Raw genomic sequence first — 19,972 nt, 5'->3', positions numbered from 1 at the left:
TTAAATCATGTTTTAAACCATGGTCTGCTTTTATTTTAAATGGGAAACAACCTAGGGCCCCAATCTAGGATGTGCTTCCAATCTGGTATAGGAGCTCCATGCCAGTTTCCTGCCAAAAATTCCCCCCTCCTGGGTGCTCTTTGCACCAAAAAGTGCTGTTTCCTGTGAGTAACACCAGGGGGGCATGGGGGGGGCATAGCAACTGTGGAACAATTAGCACATTGCTCCTTCCAAGTCAGGGCTACACAGCTGCTCTTTTTTCAGATAAAAGTGACCAATTTAAGCATGCTGTTTCAAAAAGTGTAAATAATGTTAGGGTGTGGTTTGGCTCTGAGTGTTTCATGATCATTCACTGCTGTCATGTCATCTGTGCACATTTAACAGCAAGAGGTGCCTGCCCTGATGAGCTTACCATCTTAATTTCAGTAACACAGAAGAACTAATAACTGAATCATTTCAAAAATGCAGAAGAGCAAGGGGAGAAGCCTAGACAACAGGGAGTGAATATACACAATTAATATTTGGGTCCCTCCAGACTTACTTTTTATTGGGCATTGATGATCATGATGTTCTTAGAGTGGTTATAAGCTTTCAATACAGTTTGTGCCTGCAAAAGTTTTTAGGGGGGATATACTGCTTGGTTTCCCATTGGTGCATATGCCATAAAGGTAAAGGGTAAAGGGACTCCTGACCATTAGGTCCAGTTGTGACCGACTCTGGGGTTGCGGCACTCATCTCACTTTATTGGCCGAGGGAGCCGGTGTACAGCTTCTGAGTCATGTGGCCAGCATGACTAAGCCACGTCTGGCAAACCAGAGCAGCACACAGAAACACCGTTTACCTTCCCACCGGAGCGGGACCTATTTATCTACTTGTACTTTGATGTGCTTTTGAACTGCTAGGTTGGCAGGAGCAGGGACCAAGCAACGGGAGCTCACCCCATCGCGGGGATTCAAACCACAGACCTTCTGATCGGCAAGTCCTAGGCTCTGTGGTTTAGACCACAGTGCCACCCGCATCCCATAGCTTCCTGCTAAAATCCTGTAGATTTCTATATCAGAAATGTTCCGGGGGTGTGCATGTGTCTTCCTTTGTTACACTCTACTGGAAAACTGCACCTGCAGGTGGCAATCATGCAATAACATTGAAGAAGCATGAGCAGATGACTAATAAAGTGGATCCATTACCATTGCATCAGTGACATCTTTTGGAATATACCCCACTCCCAGTCAGCTGGAGAACAGGAGTCTAGAGTGGCCCTTTGTTTTGCTTTGCACTAAGGAGGAAGGAGTTAAACCAAATATTTCATTTCCAACAACTACATTCTGATTAGCAGCCGGAGTCACTTCAGGCAAATAAGGTGATTATGAATGAACCATTTGCACATCAGAAAGTTGTGGCAGTGTGGAAGCAAGAACTCCTGAGGATCGCAGTCTGCTGTAGCAACTCACAGTCAAACCATTTTTAAAGCCCATCGTTGCTGGAATCCAGTTGAGTTCAGCATTTTAGACCTCTAACTTTAAAAATAAAATAAAAAATCCATACAAATTCCCTTCCAGTTTATTCAGTAAATCTAGTTTGTCATCATTTCATCTGTGATCTTCATTTGCTTATACCGCCAAATAATTTTGCAAATATTTTATTAGTTTGGGTCAGCTGATGTTAACTATAGGCTAATGCAAAAAGGAAAAAAGGGAAAATGACCAGAATAACATGTTTGTATTACAGCTCTTACTCCATGATAGGGATGGGCAAATCTGCCCACTTCAGTTTCTCAGTTTTTCATTTTTCTAGCATTAAGTTCTCCATTTTGCCACATCAGTCTTCAATTTTTTAAAAATATGCAAATCCATCAGCATTTTAGTGTGAACTTCTCTTAATATATATCTTGCAGAACGATTTCTTCCATTGTAATGCATTTTGTTATTTTGAATAATGTATGCATCTTTGTGCATCTTTTACCACAGTAAAGGCATTTTTATGCACTTTGTTGGCTGGAGAGTGGTGCTGCAAAATGTGGAGATATGCAGAGATTCTGAGAAATTTGATTCCCCCCACCCTGCACATTTTAATGCAAAATCACCTAATTCACACTTCTTGAACCAATACGCAAACTGAAACATAGTTATCTTTTGAAAACTGCACTGGGGTTCACAAATTTTGGGATGCAGTTTCCTCCAAGCAAACAATATATACAAAAATGCAGTTATTAGGTGAAAGTGCGAAGAAAAATGCAAATATAAATTAAATTAGCATACAAAAATGCATGGCATTGGGGAAATTACTTGCAAAAATGTGTATTTTCATCAAAAGGGCATACAAATATATATTAATGATGAGAAACTCACACTAAAATGCTGACAAATGTTCACAAGGATTATTTTATTATATTTTATTTGCAAATTTCTGCAGAAACATGGAGAACTGAATTCAAGACTGGCGAAACACTGAGATACATTGGAATTTATCCATCCCTAGACTATAAGGCACAATAGGATTATTACGGTGGATTTCCACAGTCTAGATAGAGGGATACAAAAAGAATCTAGACCATCTGATTTTACAAAAATGCTTGGAAATTCTGCACTCTGTGGTATAATATAGCACAATGCCATTTTAAAATAGTATATGAACAAGATATCTTTCTTTGTCACTCAAATCAATTCTACTTTTTTTTCTAAAAGTGTTGAACCAAACCTCTGAACTGCTGCATAAATCATTAAGCGGCATTCACACTAACTTTTTAACAGGCATTTTAAAAGAAAGGGATGCCACATTAATTTTATATACGCTAGTAATATTTCATTGCATTCAAACTTTCCATCCTAGACTTTATCTCGTAGCCAATTCTAATTTATTGCTTAAGAGAAAAAAATCTATCATGATAATGACGTATTTAGAAACAGCTGTTGGCAAAGGATTTTGTGTAGAAGTAAAAAAGAATTTCAGAGAAGAAACCATTACAAAATTGTTTTTGCCTGTTCTGGTTATGATGTTCTATGGAACATGGGGAATAGAGAATGGTGCAATGGAGGTAGCCATGTCTCTGGTACCTGAATGTAGACTTAGAGCAGACCTCCCCAAGGTGGCACCTTCCAAATGTTGTTGGACTTCATTTCCCATCAACCCCACCCAGCTTGGCCAATGGTCTGAGATTATGAGAGTTGTAGTCCAACATCATCTTGAAGGCATGGACTTTGGAAAGTCTGTGTTGGAGGAATGGAAAGGGAATTTGCAAAGCCTTCCTTTCTCCATCATTTGTGGCACACCAACAACTCCTTCAAAATCAAAATGACACATATGTACACACATGTTGTGCGCACACACACACTTTGTGCAGAAAGTCAGCTAATTTGACTTAAACATAGGGGAAACTGCCAGATCAGGTAGCATGACAGAAAAGGTGTTCAATAACAGTATTATTAGAATATTAAAATTGAAACACCAGTCTTTGAAGGGATAGCACTTTATGATTGCAATTGTGGATAATTTAAATGGTTACCACTAAGAGGGAAAAATACTTCACATCTCTTCTTACCAATGTGCACTGGTGTTGTAGTGCTAAATTTTGAAATGCAGGATCTTATCATAACAGCCCCCAAGGCTATGGCCTAAGAAGAGTTAGTCCAAAAATGTGTGCAGTTGTGTTCATCCACACACCAAAGAGCAGCAGAACATAGCATAATGTCCAACTGATTTGAATCAGCAATCCTATGCATTAAACTTAGTGGTGCATACTTCTGATTTCGTAGGTTCAACTTGCAAAAACATTGATCTTTTAATCTAAGATCTTCGGCCAACTGAAATGCAAACTTCAGCTTCTACACGGACAAGCAAACAATCTTGCAGATAAGAGTTGACTTTTAAACTACTAGCTTGAAGTAGGAACCCCGTCAAAGAAGAGGCAGGGAAGTATCTAGCCTCTACTTGATTATTTTCCAACTTCTTCTATGCTAATCTAGAAAGAAAAAAAGAAAAAAGTCTCATTCACTTGCCAGGATGGGGGTGGGGGGGTGGGCGCTCCAACATATGAAGTCATCACTTCTGCTCTGAAAATTCCCAGATCTACACTCCTCTGCATCCCCCCCCCACAGTACAAAGCATGACACCATTGTGCCCCAGCTTTCACACACACCTTTCCTTGACTACCAGTTTCTAATAAGTGGTTGCATAAGTCTATGCATAGATCTTCCCATAATTTTTTGCTATAGTTATCATGGTATTTTTGTGTATTTATATCGTAAACCACCCTGTGATCTTTGGATGAAGGGCGATATAAAGGTAAAGGTAAATGCTCCCCTGACTGTTAGGTCCAGTTGCGGACAACACTGGGGTTGCGGTGCTCATCTCACTTCATTGGCTGATGGAGCTGGCGTACAGCTTCCGGGTCATGTGGCCAGCATGACTAAGCCACTTCTGGCGAACCAGAGCAGCGCACGGAAACGCCGTTTACCTTCCCACCGGAGTGGTACCTATTTATCTACTTGCACTTTGACGTGCTTTCAAACTGCTAGGTTGGCAGGAGCTGGGACTGAGCAATGGGAGAAATTTAATAAATAATGATGATGATGATGATCATCATCATCATAATACTATATTAAACCCATAAAGGAAGTCATAATTACATGGAGCATCTATTGTTTAAGAGTGAAAAGTGGGTGAATGATGGAAACACATTTCCTCTCCCCCCTCTGCTTCCTAGGAGAAGAGAGGGTTAAGCTGCCATGCATTAAAAGCAATGATTTTATGTTGAGGTCTCCAAGTCAGTGAATTTACATTTCATAAGAACACCCTGAGGGGCTTTCAGCTACTTTGCTTATAATGGTAGACAGATACATTTGCGGCAGAGAAGGCACAGCTTTGGGTCTGAGCATGGCCTCCCACCGCAGCCAGCCTCCTCATGGCACACGTGTGCGAAGGGTGACTTACTTTTAAGTGGATAATGTGCACAGACACTTTTATGTGTTAGCTGGGAATAGCGCTCAGTAAAAAGAATCTGACTGTAATTACCGATAACGAGGATATAAATTTCGGGGCCCCGCTTTCTTAGCTGAATTGTGCTCACATTTTTAAAGCATTTACATTTTGCGGTTGCTGTATTTACAGCTTGACTGCAAGGAGCCTCGTTTTTCATCCATGCTGGATGATTTTAACTCTTAAGGAGATGCTCCTCCTCTCTTCCCCTTCATTAGGGTTTCCAACAATTTCGATTCTATTTTTAGATGGTGAGCCCATGGGGCAGAGAGATTGGGCTCCTAGAACATCACCTAGCACATAGTAGGCATTTGACAGACAAAAAATAACAGGATTATGATGCAGTCATAGCAATGAGGCATATGCAGACGTTTCCCTCCCCATGTGTTCACTGAACACACAGAAGACAGATAGGTTCACCCTAAATCTCAGCATCCGCACTAACCTCTTTCCTTGACCTCTGCACATTCAACGTTAGTATGAAAGGGGCTCCATGTGTGATCAGGAACTCAGGAGATCTTGGGGTTCCTGATTTCACAGAGGTTTCAAGAACTGCTAGACCCCCCTCCATGAACCTTTTAACTGAAGGTGACAGTTTCTCTGTGAAGTACCCTGTGACTCCGCCCAGCCAGGGTGGCCATTGGATCCTCTGAAACAAGAAAGAGAAGTATTTTTGTTCCACTTGGCCCTTGCTTGAGTAACTTTGTTTTACATAGCCTTGGTTGTTCATTGGTCATGACTTCTGTCTTGCTCTTGGATTCTGCCTTCTGGTTTCTCCTCCCATTTTGTTCCTGATGGTTTGTGCCTTGACCCTGCTTCCTAATTTGCCCTGTGGCTCTGATGTATTCTCCATGCATGTCTATTGGCTGGTTCCAGAGCTTTTAGCTGCCCATGACCCAGCCCTAATAAGCAAGGGTCATGTCAACAGCTCAGGACCACAGCCCTTCAAGGATAGTCTCTCCTGATATGAATGGACCCAGACCCTGGGATCATCATCTGAAGCCTTTCTTTCAGTCCCTCAACCATGAGAGGTCTGGAGGGTAGCAACATGAAAACAGGCCTTTTCTGTGATGATTCCGTTTGTGGAATGCTTTCCCCAGGGAGGTTTGCCTGGCACTTTCATTACATTTTGCCAGGCTGATTACCATCCTATGGCCTTTTAAAGTGTTTGTGGGAGGACGGTTATTGGGTCATTTTTGTTTTGCTATATATTTTATGTTCTCATTTTATACTCTTATGCTGTGAACAGCTCTGTGATCTTCGGATGAAAGGAAGTGTACAAATTTAATTAATAAAGAAAAAATGCAGCTCAGTGTTAGAGCATCAGCTTTGTGTGCAGAAGCTCCTACATTAGGTTCAGTCCCCAGCATCTCCAGGTAGGACTGGGGGAGACAACAGCCAGAAGCTCTGGAGAGTCACTGTTAGTAAGTGTAGAGAATACTGACCTTGATGGACCAATGGTTTGACTGAGTGTAAGGCAGTTTCCTATGTCTGGAGGGCCAGACAGAGAAGCTTTGAGGGCCACATTCAGCCTCTGGGACTGAGGTTCCCCACTCCTACCATAGTCCACTATCCAACACAGCTTGAATGCTACACACCAATTTGTTGTCTCTTCTCCACTCCCCATACCATTATTGCAGTACATCTGACCATTCTTAGGCTTACTTCCAAGTATAGCAAAGTACTGGAAGAGTGGAATGAATGAATGAATGAATGAATGAATGGCAGAACAGGTACCACAGAACCACAGAAGCTACAGTCTGCAGCAATAATCAGTATCTGCTACAATGTTGCGGGGACACACACACACACACAGAGATCCAGTTTTCACCTAAAGAAAAAATAGACTCACTAATAGATATGAAAGTTCACAACGTGGTACATCTCTATCCAAGTGAGAGCTTGCCAGGGTAAAGGCGGAAATGTAAATCATCTCCCCCCCAAAAAAATCTCAAGGCAGTGGCTTTTTCATCTTTTGTTCAATCAAGATCCTGTGAAGATACTTTTATAAAGAGCACAAGAAAGACTGTATTTTGCAGGGCCCCAGAGCTGTTTCTCCATCTTACTGCTATGCACTTTTTTGACAGACTACCGGTCCCTAAGTCATTTGCATTCCCCTTGTTTTAGGCTGAAGGATTTCTGATTTTTCATGTGGCAAGCCAACTGTATGTGTTCCTCAAGGAAACAGTACAAAATCGACACTCTAAAGTCCTTTGCACAGTCTTTATATTGAGGGCAACTGGGAAGGTGGTCTACAGGTGACTATTGTAATGACATTTCCTTCCATTCCCAATGATCAACAAGTCCTGATCTTTGAGTAATTTAGTTTGGGCAGCAAAACAATGCAGCGTTTTCTTTCCTGCTTGTGTTGTCGGGACCTAAACATTGACCCAATGTGCAGCAGCTGTGAAAAAGGCACTCTCCAGGCTAGGAATCATTAGGGAAGCAATAAAAATAAAAAATCAGTACAATAACACCTTTAAGAAAATGGATGCCATACTTGGCGTTCTGCATATAGTTCTGGTCATTGCATCTTAACAAAGGTGGTTGTTGGGCTGGTAAAGGTGCAAAAAAGGGAAGATGATTGTTGCTGAATATTCAGCAACTTGCTGAATGAAGCTGAGCATTGAAAGATGGAGTGCAGATAAAAGAAAGTACTTTTTCATGCAGGACATTCTGAAACTCGCTCCCATAGGATACTGTGACAGCCACCAATTTAGATAGCTTTAAAAAATGACCTCACCTTGCCAACAAAGGTCCGTATAGTTAAAGCTATGGTTTTCCCAGTAGTGATGTATGGAAGTGAGAGTTGGACCATAAAGAAGGCTGATCGCCGAAGAATTGATGCTTTTGAATTATGGTGCTGGAGGAGACTCTTGAGAGTCCCATGGACTGCAAGAAGATCAAACCTATCCATTCTTAAGGAAATTAGCCCTGAGTGCTCACTAGAAGGACAGATCCTGAAGTTGAGGCTCCAATACTTTGGCCACCTCATGAGTAGAGAAGACTCCCTGGAAAAGACCCTGATGTTGGGAAAGATGGAGGGCACAAGGAGAAGGGGATGACAGAGGACGAGATGGTTGGATAGTGTTCCCAAAGCTACCAGCATGAGTTTGACCAAACTGCCGGAGGTAGTGGAAGACAGGAGTGCCTGGCGTGCTCAGGTCCATGGGGTCATGAAGAGTCAGACACGACTAAACGACTAAACAACAACAACAACAAGGAGTGCTCTGATGGGTTTCACAGTCTATGATTACCACTACGGGACTGGGAAATCAAGCTACTTGTGCTGGGCAGAACTGTTAAGACAATTGTCGTGCCCCGTACAATGCTGATTCTACTTCTGTGAAAGCAAATCTCTCAAAGTTAATGATTTAATTTCCCCCAATGTTAATAATACCATTTTCAGTAGTTTCATCCTGGCACAGAACAAGAATTTCCAGGATATGGGTTCCCGGCTCTTTTTATTGCATTATTCTATTTAGCAGGTCTAATGATGACATTCCATTCAAAATTAAACACTTAGGAAGATTGGCAGGAACCGCTACAGTAGGAAATGCCTTTTTGTGCTTTCCCCCCCTCCCCCCAAAAAAGGAACGGAAATGAAGAAAACCAAATGAAAGCTTTCTTCAGCGTATTAAAAGCGCACAGCTAGATGAGGAATTGGCAAGGCCATTAAGGGTAGGAAGGAATGGGTCGTCAGTGACAAATGAAGACAGTATTACTGAGAGGCTGGATGAGTATTTGTGCCCGAGTCTTTATGAAAGAAGCTTAAGGTCATGTCCCGGATATTGGGATCCATTTTTTGGAAATGTTTATGATCACGCCAGGGCAGATTGTCAAGCAATTAGAACTATTAATTAGAACTATTAAGCGCTGACAGGGCACGAGGCCCCAGATTAACTGTATTTTAGAATTGTAAAAGGAAATATCAAGGAAAGCAAGAAAGTCTTTAGTAGGGGTGCTTAATAACTCATTAAAGAGAAAGCTGTTCTGCTGCATGCATATAAAGCAGCCTGGCTAGGTTATGAGCACAAGTTCTCATATATGAAGCAACCTTAAAGAGAGTCAGATAGTTGGTCTATCCAGCCTGGTACTGGCTACTCTGACCAGCAGCCGATCTCTCACATCACAGGCAAAGAACTTCTCCAGTCTTGTTAACCAGTATTGGTGCCATAGATTGAACCTGGGACTTTCTGCATTTAAAAAAATGGCCAGCCCATTCCCATGTCGCAACCCTCTGATGTGTACTCACATAAGCCTCCATCATGTAATACATACATGGAGGAAGGCACTGCTCCACCAACTTCAGTCTGTCCTTCAGCCAGCCACCACCTGCCTGCTTTCTTACTTACCGCCAGTCCAGAGAGTGGCACTGCCTAACAGATTCCTCTCTTTAGTCTCAGTGTTGTCCCTATAGAACTCAGCAGGGGTGAGGATGGGGACAAACCTAACTGGCTGTGCCTCTGGCGCCACCTGCTGTTGGCCTCCCTCCCTCCTGTCCCACTGGCTGCCAGCCACCACTGCCTCCAGTAAAGGGGAAATGCTGAGCAGATCCCTTTCTGATGATATTCATCGGTGATCAGACTCATGCAGAAGCCGGCAATCTTTCAGGCACCCTGCAGCCAAGGGTTTAAATTATCCTAACCAGCACTTTGAATTGATCTCAGATTCCCAAACTGGAATCAGTGCACAGTGGTAGCTCGGGTTACAGACGTTTCAGGTTACAGACTCCACTAACCCAGGAATAGTACCTCGGGTTAAGAACTTTACCTCAGGATGAGAACAGAAATCGTGCAGCGGTGTCGCAGCAGTAGCGGGAGGCCCCATTAGCTAAAGTGGTACCTCAGGTTAAGAACAATTTCAGGTTAAGAATGGACCTACAGAACGAATTCAGTTCTTAACCCAAGGTACCACTGTACTTGGGAAAACTTCAGAGTCACCCCTGCCACCATCCTCATGCAGTTTCTATTCTCCAAAGGCAGTCCCATGTAGAACCCTTTGCAGTACAGTAATCTAGCCTACATAGAATATACTGTAGTAGTCTCTGAAACCAAAAAGTTTTTGTTTTGTTTTTTGCAGTACCAGAGTAATCTGCAGGCTGCTAAAGGGTAAAGGGACCCCTGACCATTAGGTCCAGTTGTGGCCAACTCTGGGGTTGCGATGCTCGTCTCGCTTTTTTGGCGAAGGGAACCAGCGTACAGCTTCCGGGTCATGTGGCCAGCATGACTAAGCCGCTTCTGGCGAACCAGAGCAGCACACGGAAATGCCGTTTACCTTCCCGCCAGAGTGGTACCTATTTTTCTACTTGCACTTTGACGTGCTTTCGAACTGCTAGGTTGGCAGGAGCAGGGACCGAGCAACGGGAGCTCACCCCATCGCTGGGATTTGAAATGCCGACCTTCTGATCGGCAAGTCGTAGGCTCTGGTTTAACCCACAGCACCACCCGCGGTTCCTGCAGGCTGCTAAGTTATAAACTAATTGATGTTTTTGAACAGTATTCAGGAACCCCCCCCCCCAAAAAAAAATATATGGCAGCTTTTCCAGTCAGGTTGTTACATGCACTACAGTGGTCTTATGCCACAACATAGAGAAACAATCCTTTGTTTATTCCTACTTATATGGAAAAACTCCCCCCCCCCCATTTATTGAACATCTTCTCTTGGCCTAAAAAAAGTCACTTCTAGGCCGCAGGCAACTAAGGTATTATTGTAAAACAAATTTAGAAGAGATTGGGCTTTTTATTTAGAAATACAAGTTTCAAAATAAGTTTCTGATTTTTTAAGAGACTAACGTGAAAACGTACCCTGACCATCCAAAAACACAATTTCTACCGTCTCCCTCAAAACATGCAAAGCCATTTAAAGCGGCTTCCTCTAAAAATGATCAAAATTGCCTCTCGCCATGAGAAATCCACTCTGCTTTCACAATATCATTGCAGCCCAGGGCCCTCCAAATTTACCATGTCCAATTAAAATCATGAAATTAAAATCTGGATTAAGCATCCAAGCAAAACCTTTCCAGATGGGTATATATATTATCTCTCTGTCATTATTGCTTAAGTATAAATCCCAAGCACTTATCTGAGCATTGCACTTACAGGCAAAATTGTACAGCGTCCATGGGCGTGAGGCAAAAGCGAAAAGCAAAATTGGTGGGGTTGCAAGCCCCTGCCTCAGCAGCTGAAGGATAAAACGTATGGTATCTCTAGGAGTGGTGAGAAACCTCAGTCTCAGGAGGGAAATGCAAGTCTCCAGCCCTCTCCACCAAGCCCTCTACCCAGGCAATGTCCCCAATGAGGCATCTGTTGCTCTTCTGGCTTACCAACAGAGCAGGTCACTGGTGCCTAGAAAGTCACCTTGAGTCCCTGTCATGGAAAAAGGTGGGGTATAAATAAATATAACAATCATCCTGAGATGGTAGAAGGGGGACAAGGCCGAGGGTGCTCAGCATTGTGTGGGCAGTGGAGCCAGTCTGATGCTCCCAGGGCTGCATCTATGCTGTTACCACACAGCTCCAAGCTCTCACTGCCTTGCCCCCTAGTTTCTCAGACCACATGCACAACATGCATTCAAAGGACTGCGATACCACTTTAAATAGCCATGGCTTCCCCAAAACAATTTTAGGAACTAGTTTGCTAAGGGTGTGGAGAGTTGTTAGGAGACCCTCCCATTTCCTGCCCAGAGCTACACTTCCTAGAGTTGATAATAAACTACTCTAGGAATTGTAGTTCTGCCAGAAGAATAGGAGTGTCCGAATGATTCCCAACAGGACAAATATATGGCTGCTTCTGATGTGTGAGCTCCATTCTGAAAAACTGAAACATACATGATCTTTTCTAACATATGCGTTAAAAATAATAATTAAAAAGCCAATTTGGTTGAATGGATGCATTTTTGCAAGCAATTTTATCTCTTATAATGTAGTTGTGTACATTATTTTCATTAATAGAGGCATACTTGCGCACGTTGGGGTTGAATGGAATCCTAACAAAATTCAGCTGAGTACAAATGTCAAAGGATTGCTGTCATTGTTTCAGGAAGTGCAAATTAAATGGGTTTGTGCAAAAATTCAAACTGGATGGATTGCTTCCCCATCACCCCCAGTGACATCAGTAGCTGCCCTTTACTCCAGAAATAACAACCTGACAGCCCATCACGATGCAAAGAGACATTGGGAAAGAATTGCTTGGCAGGAAGAGAATAGTGTTTATACCTTTATCTTGCCAGCTTGGTGTTCCGGATTCTTGATGTCCCAGATTTTGTTCAGATACATTTAGACTTCACAGATGACCATTGCAGCCCCTTGGTTTCAAGCCTTGGTTGATAGCCAAAATGGGAAGGAGAGCGCTCTCTCTATCAGCTTCTTCCTCTTTCCAGCTATCTTTTTATTGCTTCCTTCCCTCATTATTCTTCTTAAAGACAGACTTAGAAAGAAATTTAGTATCTTTGTGACTTTAATCATTATTCATTTCATCCCCCTCCTTATTTATTAATAATCCCATACTTCTCCTGGTGATATATTTATACATTCCATTCACATTCCTTGAGGAACCTTTTGCTTGAAAAAGAAGAAGAAAGAAAGCTTTTCATAATGCATAAAAATGCTAACTGCTTTTAAAAGATTGCTAAAGAATGTTTCCTTTGCTTAAAAAAATAGCATTCAGTGAACTTGCACGCACACACACACTGTTTTGCACAGAGACAAAGAATAAGGGAGGGATGGAGAACCTCTGGCCCTCCAGATGTTGTGGGACTGTAGCTCTCATCATCCCCAGCCAGCATGGACAATGATCAGGGATAATGGGAGCTGTAGTCCAGCAACATCCGGGGGACTAGAGGTTTGTCTTAACATATATACAGTAAGTGTGTGTGTGTGTGTGTGTGTGTGTGTGTGTGTAAACATAGATAATGGGGCAGTCATCTGTTTAAAGAACTCTTCACTGATTGTTCATATGAGGTTTACAATCCAATTATGGATGCTTACTCAGAAGTAAGCCTCGCTGTGTTCAATGGGTCTCATTCTCTAGCTTTTACAGTTCCATCATAATCAATTAACCAGTCAGTTAAGTTAAGTTTACATAAGTAGTTGTTGAAAGAATTTTTTAAAAAATACTTTAAATGTGCCAATTAATTCAGCAGAGGCCCCCTTTTTAGTAGTTATGCACAAACTAACTCCATTGCATTTCAGCTGCATAAACTCAGATGAATCTCTTCTACAGTTCAAGATCTCACATTCCAAATTTTGAATCAAAGCTGAATATTATGGTATGTGCATTACTGAAATGCATCTTAGACAGTATACTGTGCTCACTGTTCTGGGAATTAAGCATAGTGAACTCAGTGAGACTGCTTTCTCAGCTGACGTGTACGGGATTGCCCTACTGGAAAGGTGGTGCATTAGTGACAACATTCCTCACCCACACCTGTGTGGCATAATGTCACATGTCATGACACAGTGTTCTCAAATTAGCTATTGTCACATGTGCTTTGTTTGCAAAGCGATTGACATGGAGCCACAGGTGGACAGGAGCAACAGCAATGTCACCTGCAATAAATTTCAGTTCTAATAATGAACATATTTCAATTTCAACACATCAGAGTCAAGGCATGTTATATTCACAGGTTAGATTTGTAGCATGAACTTGACTGATTATGGAATTTTGAATCAATTGAATTTAAATGTTGTTAATCAATTAATCTGGCCAGCTAATCTACCTAATGTTGCAGCCTTGAATTCTAGGTAATTAATCTTGTAAACTGCCCTGGAATCAATTTTGACAAAGGATGGTATATACAGTTTTATCTATTTATTAATTAATTACAGAAATATGGGGAGAGGGAGAAGGAAGGAGAGAATCATAGAATTGTAGCGTTGGAAGGAACCCGGAGGATCATCTAGTTCAACTCCCTGCAATGCAGGAACATGCAGCTGTCTCATACGGGGATCGATCCTGCAACCTTGGCATTAACAACACCACACTGTCACCAACTGAGCATGGCAAGCTTATGTGGACTGTATATGGAGGCAGGTTTCAATTCAGTGTACATGTAAAGGTGAATCTACCTAATCTGCACTTTCCAAGACAACTCAAGAACCGAAACACAGCCATCCTTTGAAATGCACACTTCCCTGAATTTTGCAATATACAGTAGTTCTCTAGCCAAGTATTGTATAAAAACATGCATATACTAAAGTGTGCATAGAAATGCATATATTAGTGTAAATAATATTTTAAAATGAATAATATTAGGCAAAAATGCATATGAACACATGTATATTAGGATAAATAAGGATGCGGGTGGCGCTGTGGGACGTGGGTGGTGCTTCTTAGGAGGAGGGCTGTAGATCAGTGGGTAGATCATCTGCTTTGCGTGCAGAAGGTCTCAGGTTCAATCCCAGACATCTCCAGATAGGACAGGGAATGTCCCTTGCCTGAAACCATGAAGAGCTTCTGCCAGTCAGTGTAGAGAATACTGAGCTGGATGAACCAATAGTCTGCCTCAGTATAAGGCAATTTCCTATGTGATAGTCCTTCAGATATTGAGATAATATTATCATGTCCTTCCCTAGCCTTTTCTTCTCCATGTGAAACAGACTCAGATCTTTGAATGTTTCCTCATCAAACCTTGATATCGTTCCCCTTTGAAATCCACTCCAAACTGTAATGTTGTATGTTACGGAATTCTCATACATAGACTCTTCATAGAACTAGAGTTTGCAGGGTTCCTTCAATTGATGCAATGAGATTTAGCAGGTGTCAATGAGTTGTGCTGCATTGACCTACATACAGCTGGTTACAGCAAATAACACTAAGCTCAATCGTGGCTTAGTGGGAATGTGCAACCCGCAGAGGAGGTTGTGGCTGCTGCTTGCGTCCTTCTGCTGCTGCACTGCTGTGAGCGCAGCCATGGTTTAGCTTCGCATGTTGTATGAACTCGAGCTTGTGGCTTGTCCCCACCAGAAACACGTGAGCTGCAAAGTCCAGAACAAACCTTGGTTACAGCTCACGGTTTGTCTGGAAGGAGACAAAGCATGACCTCCGATTCAGGTGGTGCACTAAGCCAAATATGGAGCGTAGAAGCCGGAGTGCAGCAACCCTGATCTCCACTCCAGGAACTCTCACACTGACACTTTTCATGCTAAACCATGGTATGTCTTAGCAGTAGGTGTGAACCAGATCGTTGTAAAAGACATCATAATTAATTCAAAAGAGGAGGGGGAGGACAACTGCTCAGAAGCTGCTTTAGGCAGCAATCTTAAGCATACTTTGAAAGCAGATCCCCTTGAACTCGGTGGGACGTAGTTCCAAGTAAACATTCATAGGTTGTGGCCATGCCTAGTATCTCCAGCTCTGTTTGTGGTGCGGGACCTGTGCCTTGAACAATCCCATCGCAACAGGCAAAAGTGTTTCTCCATGATGTGGGGGGAAAACTGCAGTCACTGACATTTTGCTTGTCATGTTTTCGTTAAAGACCCAGAGCCTCCACTAGAGGGGGGGGAGTGACAACCCCACTGTTTAATTATTAGAGCCTGTGGATAGGAACCTGGGAGCAACGTGACAATGTGTGCAGTAACGACACCACAATGAGAGCAAACTAATGTGCCATGAATATTCATCAGGCACAAGCGATTTGTGAGAACTGAATCTAAACAAAAGCAAAACAAGGGCAGAGGAAGCTGGATTTCGCAAACCAAAGCCAAGGCGCTAAAAGGGTAAAAGCAGCATAGCCACCTTTGGCATTGTGATTCACATGCCACTTCTTTGGCACCCCCCCCAAAAAACCCCCACACCCTTAGTTTTCTGTGCATATGTAACCATTTTAGAACTTCAGGCTGTGTCCAGTTCTGGGCACCACAGTTTAAGAATGACATTGACCAGTCGTGATGTGTGCAGAGGGATGCGGGTGGTGCTGTGGGTTAAACCACAGAGCCTAGGACTTGCCAATCAGAAGGTTGGCAGTTCGAATCCCCGCCATGGGGTGAGCTCCCGTTGCTCGGTCCCTGCTCCTGCCAAACTAGCAGTTCCAAAGCACTTCAAAGTGCAAGTAGAAAAATAGGTACCACTCCGGCGGGAAGGTAAACGGCTTTTCTGTGTACTGCTCTGGTTCGCCAGAAGCGGCTTAGTCATGCTGGCCACATGACCCGGAAGCTGTATGTCTGCTCCCTCGGCCAATAGAGCAAGATGAGCGCCGCAACCCCAGAGTCGGTCACGACTGGACCTAATGGTCAGGGGTCCTTTTACCTTTAATGTGTGCAGAGGAAGGCAACCAAGTTGATCAAAGGTCTGGATAACTAAGCCTTCAAAGGAATACTTGAGGGAGTTGGGTATGCTTAGCCTGGAGAAGAAAAGACTGTTAGGTGATAAGATAGCCACCCTCAAATATCTGAAGGGCTGTCACATGGAAGAGGGAGCAAGCTTGTTTTTCCCTGCTCCAGGGGGCAGGACTTGAACCAATGCATTCAAATTACAAGAAAGGAGACTGCAACACAATATTAGAAAGAACTTTAGGGTGGCAGTCTTGTCCCAACTCCTAACACCAATCCTGGTTCTGGGTAACCCTGAGGATCCTTGGAAGCTTGTCAGAGGCCCATCAATGAGAACACTAAACTTGGGTAAAGGTAAAGGTACCCCTGACCATCAGGTCCAGTCACAGGCGACTCTGCGGTTGTAGCGCTGATCTCGCCCTATAGGCCGAGGGAGCCTGCGTTTGTCCACAGACAGCTTCCGGGTCATGTGGCCAGCATGACTAAGCCGCTTCTGGCGAACCAGAGCAGCGCACGGAAACGCCGTTTACCTTCCCGCTGGAGCGGTGCCTATTTATCTACTTGCACTTGACATGCTTTCGAACTGCTAGGTTGGCAGGAGCAGGGACCGAGCAACAGGAGCTCACCCTGTCGCAGGGATTCGAACCGCCAGCCTTTTGATTGGCAAGCCTTAGGCTCTGTGGTTTAGACCACAGTGCCACCTGCGTCCCACTAAACTTGGGAGCAAAACTTTATTCACATGCTATTGGGTTTGCACTTCATAAAGTGTGCTGAGAAGTGGGATATAACTTTAAATAAATAAATAAGGGTCGAAACTGGTGAGGAACAACAGGCTTGGCTGACAACTTGCATGAGCAGTGAGCATATTAGCACCCCCCCTACACACACACACACAATATTGCCAGAAATGTGTTGTCGTCTCATCACAGATGGTTTGCAATTCCAGGGCAGACAGGCTGATCTCTCCGGTAGCCAGCCTCCCCACCCCTCTGAAGTTGGTCACATATGGGGAAAGAAACTGGAAACCGGAAAGCGCAATTCTATATCTGATTTGTTTATGAGCTCTCTAGACACACTGTCATATGCGATGAGTGTTGTTTTATAATAATCAGTGGGTTAAGGAAATAAATACCGCTGTGTTAATTCTAAGCTGTTTTCCCCTGAATAGTTTTTTAAGCAACAATCTGACTCAATTCCTGCAACGTGCCTTTCAGCTGAGGAACAGCCTCTAAAAATATTGCACTTGTCATTTTTGTCTGAGATTTTGATCCCTGACCTTTGCCTTCCATGCTGCTGAGTTGTTGTCAAGGTCAGGTTTAAAAAATTCATGCATCAGCATGGCAGATGATGTAAACTCTTGTGCACCTGACATCTCACGCATGCATAGCTTAGCCGTGGCACGGATGAGTCAGTGCCAAATATAGAAACAAATAGGAGCTGTCCATACGCAGGCATGGAGAGTGCTGCCTGCGTTTTTAGCAATCGGAAATCTCAAGGTGTTTTTATCTCAAGTTTCCTCATTACAGAGCATTATGCTGTGAGCTATTGCAGTGGATGAACTTCTCTGGAAGGAAAGGAAACCTCAAGTTCTCTTCCAGTCTACAATGTGCCATAATCTATTCCTGATGCACTTAATTTCTCTCTCTCTCTCTCTCCGCGCTAGTCAGAATGCTGATTGTTCTTCATGCACTAGGCACATATAATCCTTTTCATCTTACGTCACATACAAAAGCATAATCACTGGGATGAGCCATGTTTTCTCTGCGGACTTGAAGCCTCCTAAATCAGTATCATATAGAGGATTGTAGGAGACAGGAGGGAAAGGACTGAAAGATAATGCATTGGAAAGGGGGAGGGTGTGAAAAGTAGGGGTTTAAGAGGAAAATGTATCTTGACTTGAACTGAAACTGTGTTTTGTTGTTTTTCTCAATTTTAATGAAAGCACAAATTCATCTTCAGTATGAACAGAGGGAAGAAATATGGCACAATGTAACAAAAGTATTTGAGTGCTGTTTTTAAATTATGATTTGCAGAAAGATTTATTGGAATGATCATTTAATGCTCTATGGTTAACTGCATAATTAAAAGGCAAACAATAAGGCTGCAGTTCTATGCCCACCTACTTGCGACTAAGCCCCACTGAACCTGGTGGGATTTAGGACCCCCTCTGCACCAGACATTACAAGCACTATGATACCCCAAAGAATCCTGGGAGCTGTAGTTTGTAAAGGATGCTGAGGAATGTTAGGAGACCCCTCTTCCTCTCCCAGAGCTACAATTCCCAGAGTTCCCCAGGAAGGGTAATTGACTGTTAACCCATTTTGGGAACTATTGCTTTGCAAGGGGAATAAAAAAACAAGCCCCCCTTCCCTATCCATCCATCCATTTGTCACTGGTCTTTTCCATTGAAACTTTGGGGATAAAACATGCATCTGCAAAGCATTTTTCAACCCTCCACCAACTAAGCTGCATGCATAGGAAGAAGGTGTTTGTGCTTGTGGTCTTAAAATATAATGTAAGGAGGAAAAAGAAGCCGCCAAATTACAGTTTAATGAAAATATTAATTAATGAAGTGCAGTTACGGAATAATTGCATAATTTCACACATCGTTGAGTGTCTTGTAAACATATTAAAAAAATTAAATTCACATGTACAAAGCATTTTTAATAAGTTCTTTTTTTCCATGAGATCCAACCAGTTCCGTCTTTTAGAGGATGATTAAGGAGTAGCAGAGGAATGTCAATGATGGATGCAGCCACTGAAGAACAACCCCTGGTTTCAGAATACAAAGGCCAGCTCATCTACTGATTAAAATAAAATAAAATAAAATAAAATAAAAAGGACCCCTGGATGGTTAAGTCAAGTCAAAGGCAACCACAGGGTGCGACGCTCATCTCACTTTCAGGCCAAGGGAGTCAGTGTTTGTCTGCAGACAGCTTTCCAGGTCATGTGGCCAGCACATGCTGTTTACCTTCCTGCCACAGTGGTACCTATTTATCTACTTGCACTGGCATGCTTTCGAACTGCTAGGTTGGCAGGAGTTGGGGCAGAGCAACGGGAGCTCACTCCATTACGGGGATACGAACCACTGACCTTCTGATCAGCAAGCCCAAGAGGCTCAGTGGTTTAGACCACAGTGCCACCCGTGTCCCTTTACCTTTACAATAAATTAAATAGATTGAGTTCAGCAAGGGACAACGTTGCTACCTTCCATCCCTGTCCCACACACCTGCTTTGGATGCCAGAGAGAAAAACACCCACTTCGGCATTTAGATTGTTCACATGTCAACAATCACATGAAGAGCAGGCATGCTTCTGTCAAGCCCCGTTTTGCACAGCAGCACCCTCTTAAAAGCCCAAATCGGTGCATCTTAGCTCAGTGTTGTCTAAATTGACTGGCAGCTGCTCTCCAGGGCTTCATACAGGAGGTTTCCCCAGCCCTACCTGGAAATGCTGGGGCTTGAACCTGGGATGTTCTACATGCAAGGAAGACGCTCTAGCCACTGAGCTATGGCTCTTCCCAACAATAGTGCTGCATGGGGGAAATACCCCACTTCCAAAACTTAGGTATGCATGCCAGCATGGACTGCCACTACACCAGTCCCAGTTCTGGTTCATGCTCTCAGTTCTGGGGGAACTGATTCAGAGTCCTTTCCCCACTCCCCCAACTTCTTCTAGATGATGAGCATTGCCAGCAGATTTTTCAATTTCGATTGGATTGATATTAGA

Source organism: Podarcis erhardii (genome assembly GCF_964252035.2).
Source record: "Podarcis erhardii genome assembly, chromosome: 9".
NCBI classification, from domain to species: Eukaryota; Metazoa; Chordata; class Lepidosauria; order Squamata; family Lacertidae; genus Podarcis; species Podarcis erhardii.
Note: the sequence above shows the minus strand (reverse complement) of the source record.